Source organism: Palaemon carinicauda, chromosome 30 (assembly GCF_036898095.1).
Source record: "Palaemon carinicauda isolate YSFRI2023 chromosome 30, ASM3689809v2, whole genome shotgun sequence".
NCBI classification, from domain to species: Eukaryota; Metazoa; Arthropoda; class Malacostraca; order Decapoda; family Palaemonidae; genus Palaemon; species Palaemon carinicauda.
In genome coordinates this window covers 89,523,808-89,533,117 of record NC_090754.1, presented here as the reverse complement: position 1 = coordinate 89,533,117, position 9,310 = coordinate 89,523,808, and the positions used below count along the sequence as shown (strand labels likewise).

The following is a 9,310-nucleotide window of genomic DNA, read 5'->3' as shown; positions in this document are numbered from 1 at the left end:
CCCAAAAAATCATGAATAAAGAAAGATGCGTAATTTTTTCATGCTATCATTACTGTCCTATGACTATTTCTAGAAAAAAAAAATATCCATAAGGGAACCACTAATGGGATAGAGGCAAACTTTATATACAGTCACTTCATTTCTTGGCACTAAAAAGTTGAAAGCATAATGATAAGAGTATGGCTAACAAGGACTTCTTTTTACAATGAGCCTTTTTTCAAAGTACAGGGTTATCTTTATAGATTTGCCCAGTCATTAAGAAATTTTATACATCCTATCCCCTGAACACTCACTGTACCAACCGATAAGAGTATGGCTAACAAGGACTTCTTTTTACAATGAGCCTTTTTCAAAGAACAGGGTTATCTTTATAGATTTAAAAACAACTGCCAGTCATTAAGAAATTTCATACATCCTATCCCCTGAACACTCACTTTGCCAACCAAATTCATGTATTACACTAACTCTAGTTTTCAAGATGTTACGACACTTATGCCTATCTTCCATAAACCTTGATAGTCCATTACCTCCTACGTCTTCCTTGCATCCTTCCTGCCATCATCAGCATTTTACACTTTTCCATCGACCTAAACGCGCTCCATTCTCTCTCTTTAAAACACTTTCTACAACATTTCTGACCCATCTTTTTACATTGGTCACCCCTTTACAATGTCTTCGTTCTCTTTATTTCTCGCCATATAAATATTTTTTTTTTTTTGCCAAACAAATACAACACAAAAGATTCATCTGAAAAGCTTCCACGTATTTTCTTTTATTTATATTCAGCACCCACTTGTCTTAAGTAAAGCTGTGCAGGACCAAAAATTACATTGGAAATTCAACCTTTGAGTTCCTTAGAATCTCATCTGCTCTTCTAAATGTGTTGCGAACTGCCTGCAATCTTTTTTTTTTGTTTTTTTTTGTTTGACCTATATGTTTGTCATTTACTAATAAAAGAGAAATCATTCAGTTCTGCTGTTCAGGAAACTAATTTTGTAAAATTAACTTTCGAGGTCTCAGTTGTTCTTGTCTGTGTGTTGGTATGTCTTCATTCACTCTTAAAATATTTTATCTTAATTGTTTATTACTCCTGTTGTAGTTTATTTATTTCCTTATTTCCTTTCTTCACTGGGTTATTTTTCCCTGTTGGAGCCCTTTGACTAATAGCATCCTGCTTTTAAAAACTAGGGTTGTAGCTTAGTTAATGATAATAATAATAATAATAATAATAATAATAATAATAATAATAATAATAATATATAGTATGCATCGACCAATTTTGTGGAGAGTTCCTCCTAAATAGGTAAATTTGATTTAAGTCTGTTCATGAGCATAACAAGTGAAAAGTTAATGTTGAGGGAGTCCTATCAAATGAATTTCCATTGAACAGTGGAGTACTCTAAGGGTATGTAATGTCACCTATGTTGTTTATCCTCCTCATGGATTCTGTAATGCATAGAACAGTTAGGAATGGTGGAGGAGGATTGGACTGGATTGATAACAGAAAATCAACTGAATCAGAGTATGCTGATGACGCTGTCCTTATTAGCTGTCATTATACTTACAAAACTTGCTTACCAGAATGCATGAAATATCACATGAGGTTGGGCTCAAGATAAATAAAAGAAAGACAGAGATGATGAGAACGGAGTATGCAATGAAAGATGAAATATCATTGGAAGGAGAAAGGATAATGAGGCAGAATCATTTAAATATTTAGGAACTATAATATCTAATAAAGGATTTTTAGAATTTGAGTTTAATGATAAATTGAAAAAGCAAATCAGACAATGGCTAGTTCAAGTAAAATTTGAAAATCAAATCGCCTGAAATTACATATAAAAGTCAGACTATATACTGTATAAGTTTAGTGAGATCTGTTTCTGTATGGACATGAGTTGTGGTATAACAATGAAAAAATATCCAACAGATTTTGTATATTGGAGAACAAAGCCTTCAGAAGAATATTGGGAGTTAAATAGCAGGACAGGATTAGAAATGAAACTATAAGAGAGATTACTCGATTGCCATATGTTGATGAGATCATGGTGAGGGATAGATGGAGATGGTTTGCGCATGCTCTTCGCACTCCCCAAGAGAGATTAGTTCACCAAATTTTCAACTGGGCTCCACAAGGCACTAGAAGATTTGGAAGACCCTGGCTTATATGGCTGAGGACTATGAAGCGTGAGGTAGGAGATGATGAATGGAGAAGTATTGATTTAAAAGCTCAAGATAGAGAAGACGGGTGAAATCTAACCTAGGCCCTTTGCGTCAATATGTGTAAGAAGAGATGATGATGATGAATATAATGTGAACCTCTTCTTCTATGAACCAGTCCATTAGAAAGTACCTTAATGAGAATGAAACAGGTAAGGATTCATACCTAGTGGTTCATTGCATCTAAATATCACGTTTTTTCTGTAGAGAGAGAGAGAGAGAGAGAGAGAGATGAGAGAGAGAGAGTGAGAGAGAGAGAGAGAGAGAGAGAGGTAATAAAAATTATGAAATATATTATATTCGTATAACTCAGATATTTGATTACCTCAAGTTTAGCTTCATACATGACCCTAATGTTGCATCATTTTCATTCAAACATAGTACTTTTTTAGCTTCATACATTTTCATTCAAACATAGTATTTTTCTAGCTTCATACATTTTCATTCAAACATAGTACTTTTTTAGCTTCATACATTTTCATTCAAACATAGTACTTTTTTAGCTTCATACATTTTCATTTCAAACAAAGTACATTTATATTGGAACAATTGGGAATCTACACCTGAAGCACATGGACAAAGCAAAATAAAAAAAGACGACAAAAAAAAAAAAAAAACTTTCTTTGGTTTAAGAATATCCGAATACAGATTACCATCAGTTAGAATTTATCTTCATTAGTTTCTTACATTTTTCCTCATTTGGCAACGCAAGGCTCTTCCCACTCCAACTGTCTGTGACATAAACAGAACAAGTCACCCCCCATTTCTTAGGATACTCGTGTTGTTTGCCACTTTGTTACCTCCAATAATGTGCACTGACTGGCAGATTAAGACTTTTAGAAGACGTACCTGTGTTCTAAAATGCAACTATTTTATTTTGTTGTAAGGTAACCTCAAAATCAACATATTAATTAATTCACCTGGTATTTCTTTTCATATATACACATTTTACTGTAAACCATAAGGCTTCAATTCTTTTTAATTCTATTAAACATAAAATCGAAATCTTAATATGCTGGAGTCTTAATCTTTAGTTATTAAACGAATAATGAACTCTTGTTTACAGCTTTCAATATTCACTATGGTGCTTTCATTATTACTCTATCAAGTTCCTTGTCTCCATTTCGGCCACCCACGTCCAGTCCTCTGACAGCAAATTATATATCCCCCATAAAAAGCTGGAGGCTATGACTGCTGGTCTAAGACTCTAAAAGCTCACGCTCAGAGATAAGCTCCGAGCAATCTGTGTGTGCGCGTGCCCCCCCCCCCCCCCCAAAAAAAAAAAAATTCATCTGGTCTTGCACCCTCTTCTCTACCGACACTCCAAAAGTCAGACGTCTTCCATCTTCATTAAGGCCGGGAGTACACTAGCGACTCTGTGGCTCCACAAAGCCACAGCATCGTGTGGCGGGGATGTGGTCTCCCATAGGTTTCCCTTGTTTTCAAAGCCACGCCACGCCTGTGGCGGGGATGAGCGACAGAGAGCCACAGTCGCTAGTTTTGCGCGGCAAAACTTGAAAACAATGTAAACCTAAGGGAGCTCACATCCCACCACACGATACTGTGGCTTTGTGGCGCCACGGAGTCGCTAGCGTGCTCCCGGCCTAAGGGTTGCCCGATCTGGATTTAACTTTGGCATCCATTTATTCCATCAATCTCGCAGGTCATCAGGAGGTTAAACTCCTCCGAAGGGTTCACCTTCTCTTCACTGTTACTCCTCCTCGCATTAAATTCGAATCAGTTGCAGCATAGACGAATCTATTCGTTCCTTTAAATGGATTCTGTTGAAAATTCCTCGTTGTCAGCCAAACATCAAAGGCAAAAATATTTTTTTCCTTGATTGATTCACGGATCAAATGATAGTCCTGTTGTTTCAAAATGCAATGTAATTTGCGCAATGTAATTTTTGTATATGTATATATATATGTGTGTGTATATCTACATATATATTTATATATATGTATATTTACATATATATATTATATATATATGTATATTATATATATATATATATATATATATATATATTATATATATATATATATATATATATTAAAGGGAAGTTTTGATATTTTATATTAATTCAAGGATCATTCTAACCACGTTCAACAACAACTTTCAAATGTTGAACATTTTCACATAGATAACTTGAAATAGACTACACAACCTGTGTATTGGTTTCTGTCCCTGTTTTTATTGTTAATAGTAAAAAAAAATGTAGATAAAATAAATACCTAGAAATTCCGCCTATAATTTTCGCGTGTTGAGAAAGCCTTCCTCATTTTTAATACATTTCATTCAAAATTCCAATAAACTAATGCATATATCAATGAAAGGAAGTTCATTCAAATTGCCATCATAAGCATAACAATAGGCCAACTATAAGGTGAGTAGTGAACACTTAACCCTTTCACCCCCTATGGACGTACCGGTACGTTCTTGCAAAACACTGTTATTTACATGTTTTTGCATATTTTTTATAACTTTATGAGAAACTTCAGGCATTTTCCAAAAGAATGAGATCACCCTGACCTCTCTATGACAAAAATTAAGGCTGTTAGAGCAATTTAAAAAAAAATGTATATAGCAAAATGTGCTTGAAATTTAACCTTACCTTAGGTTAATACCTATAGTACTGCACTATGCGTAATGAATATTAGGCAAGTCCATACCAAGTGCACAATTTAACCAAGATAATTCGTAACAGTTTACTAAAGAAATTAGTAAATTTACTTGAAGTGCAAACAACAAATTACTTCTGCAGCTCTAAATATTTACAATTGGGACTTAGTATCCAAAAGCGAATAGCTTGGCCAATTACTACTATATTTTCAGAGGCCTACTTTCTGGGTGTGTGAGTGGAGACTATCTACTTAATCAATAACCACTTCAATTAAGAAATATGTATTTACTATTTCACAATATAGGTGCTTTTTTTATACTACCATGTTTTTATTTGATGAATCAAATAATCATTCACGAAGATTATAGTTATTCTAAATAAATCGGTTTTAAGAATACGTGATTTGATTTAACGAGCCATTCGCCAATATCTACAGTACTTCTAAATGCAGTTGCTCTCCGAATACGTGGCAAATGAATACGAGGTAATTGTTTACAACACCACGCTCTCCATTTGCTCCTAAATAATGCAATCCTGCAGTTCTCATCTTCTTGCACAGTAATTAGGTGGTTATCTAAATTCTGGGAAAGCAATAATTAGCAAAATATGTTGAGGAAGGGGGAAGGGGTTATAAAAAGAAAATAACTCGGTTTCCTCACTAAACGACTTGGAACTGACATGTCAACATAGTCAACCAAACAGAATTCGTGATGCCAGCGTACATAAACAGAAGTTCGTGATGCCAGCGTACATTTGATATACTGCATATTCAAAATATACTTGATTGAAAATGGATAAATTTATTCAAAAGTGTCCAAAAAATATGCAATTTACAAATAGTGACACTTTTGAGTAATCACTGAATTTTTTAATAAGTATATTTTGAGTATACAGTATATAAAATGTACGCTGGCATCAGGAACTTCTGTTTATGTACGCTGGCATCACGATTCTGTTTGGTTGACTATGTTGACATGTTAGTTCCGAGCTATTTTCTTTTTATAACCCCTTCCCCCTTCCTCAACATATCTTGCTAATTATTGCTTTCCCAGAATTTAAATAACCACCTAATTACTGTGCAAGAAGATGAAAAACTGCAGGTTTGCATTATTTTGGAGTAAGGCCGGGAGTACACTAGCGACTCTGTGGCTCCACAAAGCCACAGCATCGTGTGGCGGGGATTTGGTCTCCCATAGGTTTCCATTGTTTTCAAAGCCACAGCACGCCTGTGGCGGGGGATGAGCGACAGAGAGCCACAGTCGCTTGCCACAGTCGCTAGTTTGCGTGGCAAAAGTTGAAAACAATGGAAACCTATGAGAGACCACATCCCCGCCACACGATGCTGTGGCTTTGTGGCGCCACAGAGTCACTAGTGTGCTCCCGGCCTAAATGGAGAGCGTGGTGTTGTAAACAATTACCGAATACGAAATTCTAAACAGTAATTTTGCCACCTAAGGTTTACATCACAGAGGGTCTCGTCGTACTTACATCAATTTCATCAGTTTTGAAAGCAGTGAAGATTGAGAAGAATGGTTTTACATCCTTTCTTCGAAAAGTCTTGGTGCATAAAAAGGAAAAAAAAAAAGGGAGAAAACACCGCTTGCCTTTCATTAGTTCCCCTTGCCTTCAAACATAATTTTGAAGTATATCTTGTTGCTTAGTACAAAACTGAGTTTTTAATCTATAGGCAAGGCAAACTGAAGAATAAAAATACAACAATGAGAAAACAGTATTAAACATAAATCTACACTAATAATCACAGTAGTTCACTCGTTCATGACTGGTTAATACATTATGATCAACTGTTATAGACACCTTCATGATGACTCATTAGTTCCCCTTGCCTTCAAACATAATTTTGAAGAATAAACTTGTTGTTTAGTACAAAACTGAGTTTCTAATCTATAGGCAAGTCAAACTGAAGAATAAAAAACGACAATGAAAACAGTATTAAACATAAATCTACACTAATAATCACACTAGTTTGCTCGTTTATGACTGGTTATTACATAATGAACAACTGTTAGGTCGGGAGCACACTAGCGACTCTATGGCGCCACTAAGCCACAGCATTGTGTGGCTGGGATGTGGTCTCCCATAGGTTTCCATTGTTTTCAAAGCCACGCCACGCCTGTGGGGGGGATGAGCGACAGAGAGCCACAGTCGCTTGCCACAGTCGCTAGTTTTGCGCGGCAAAACTTGAAAATAATGGAAACCTATGGGAGACCACATCCCCGCCACACGATGCTGTGGCTTTGTGGTGCCACAGAGTCGCTAATGTGCTCCCGGCCTTATGGACACCTTCAAGATCACTAGTTAACATTTTCCTTTACACGTCAGGTTCTTTGAAGGGCAATGTCAAATGGGGAAAATGCCCTAAATACACACCACCTAGTTTTCTTTTAATTCAATTAAATATACATTATATTAGCAACGTGTACTTTGTTAATATTCTAAAATTCTTTTCATATTATTATCATCATGACTATTATTATGATTATTATTATTGTTATCATTATTATTATTACCGGTACTTCTACTAGCTAAGCTACGACCTTAGCTGAAAAAAGGAGGACGCTTCAAGCCAAAGGGCTTGAGCAGGGAAAAATAGCATGATGAGGAAAGGAAATAGGGAAAGAAATAAACTACAAGAGAGGTAATGAACAATTAAAATAAAATATAAGTATGATAACATTAAAATTATTTTTTTTTGACATATAAACTAAAAACTTAAAAAGAGGAGGAAGAGAAATAAGAGTAGCAAGACTTAATCTAATGGGGAGGGAGAGAGAGAGAGAGAGAGGAGATGAGGAGAGAGAGAGAGAGAGAGAGAGAGAGGAGAGGAGAGAGAGAGATGAGGAGAGAGAGAGAGAGATTTATAAATATATATATATATATATATATATATATATATATATATATATATATATATATATATATATATATATATATATATATATTATATATATATATATATATATATACATACATATATATATATATATATATATATATATATATATATATATAATATATATATATATATATTTATATATATAAACACGATAAGAAAATTGAGGATAATGACAACGATGCTGCACTTATTATTTGGTTCCCAAGAAAGTTTTTATTTTTCACTAACAAAATTATCAATAACAACAGTGTCCTTACCATCATTAATTGTCATTAAATGTGAAGCCTTTCTTGCATTATTTGTTTCCGATTTCAGGTACACATTACGTTTAGCTTTCGACATTACTGGCAGTGTAGCCTTGGCTTCCTATCCACTGTACAGGACTAGATCACCCTAACATTTCAATTCCACATTCAGAAAAGGCATTACTCTAGCACATTAACTTTTTACAACCATGAAAGAGTTTTACTCTTTTACATTCATGAAAGTTATTCACTTACATTCAGGAGGGATAACTACTCTTTCACATTCATGAAAGTTGATCACATTTTTACATTCATGGAAGGCTTTTACTCTTTTTACAATCATGAAAGAGTTTCACTCTTTTACTTTCATGAAAGTTATTCACTTTTACATTCAGGAAGATTACATACTCTTTCTCATTCATGAAAGTTGATCACATTTTTACATTCATGGAAGGCTTTTACTCTTTTTACAATCATGAAAGTTATTCACTTTTACAATCAGGAAGGTTACCTACTCTTTCACATTCATTGAAGTTATTCACTTTTACATTCAGGAAGGTTACCTACTCTTTCACATTCGTGAAAGTTGATCACATTTTTACATTCATGGAAGGTTTTTACTCTTTCACATTCATGATGTTATTCACTTTTACATTCACAAAAATGACCTACTCTTGCACATTCATAATGTTATTCACTTTTACATTCACAAAAAATACCTACTCTTGCACATTCATGAAGTTATTCACTTTACATTCAGGAGGGATAACTACTCTTTCACATTCATGAAAGTTATTCACTTTTACATTCAGGAAGGATATCTACTCTTTCACATTCATGAAAGTTATTCACTTTTACATTCATGGAAGGCTTTTACTCTTTTTACAATCATGAAAGAGTTTTACTCTTTTACATTCAAGAAAGTCATTCACTTTTACATTCAGGAAGGTTACCTACTCTTTCACATTCATGAAAGTTAATCACATTTTTACATTTATTGAAGGCTTTTTACTCTTTCACATTCATGAAGTTATTCACACTTACATTCACAAAAGTTACCTACTCTTGCACATCCATGAAAGTTATTCACTTTTGCATTCACAAAAGTTACCTACTCTTGCACATTCCATGAAAGTTATTCACTTTTACATTCGTAAAAATTCACAAAAGTTACCTACTCTTGCACATTCATGAAAGTTATTCACTTTTACATTCGTAAAAATTGCACAAAAGTTACCTACTCTTGCACATTCATGAAAGTTATTCACTTTTACATTCGTAAAAATTCACAAAAGTTACCTACTCTTG

The 9,310-nt window shown here is 34.3% G+C and overlaps 1 protein-coding gene across 1 annotated transcript in view; it reads right to left on the bottom strand.

Annotated features, from left to right (window-relative positions):
* LOC137623343 (uncharacterized) overlaps positions 1–9,310 on the bottom strand; it is a 1,305,328-nt gene that overhangs the window by 188,623 nt on the left and 1,107,395 nt on the right.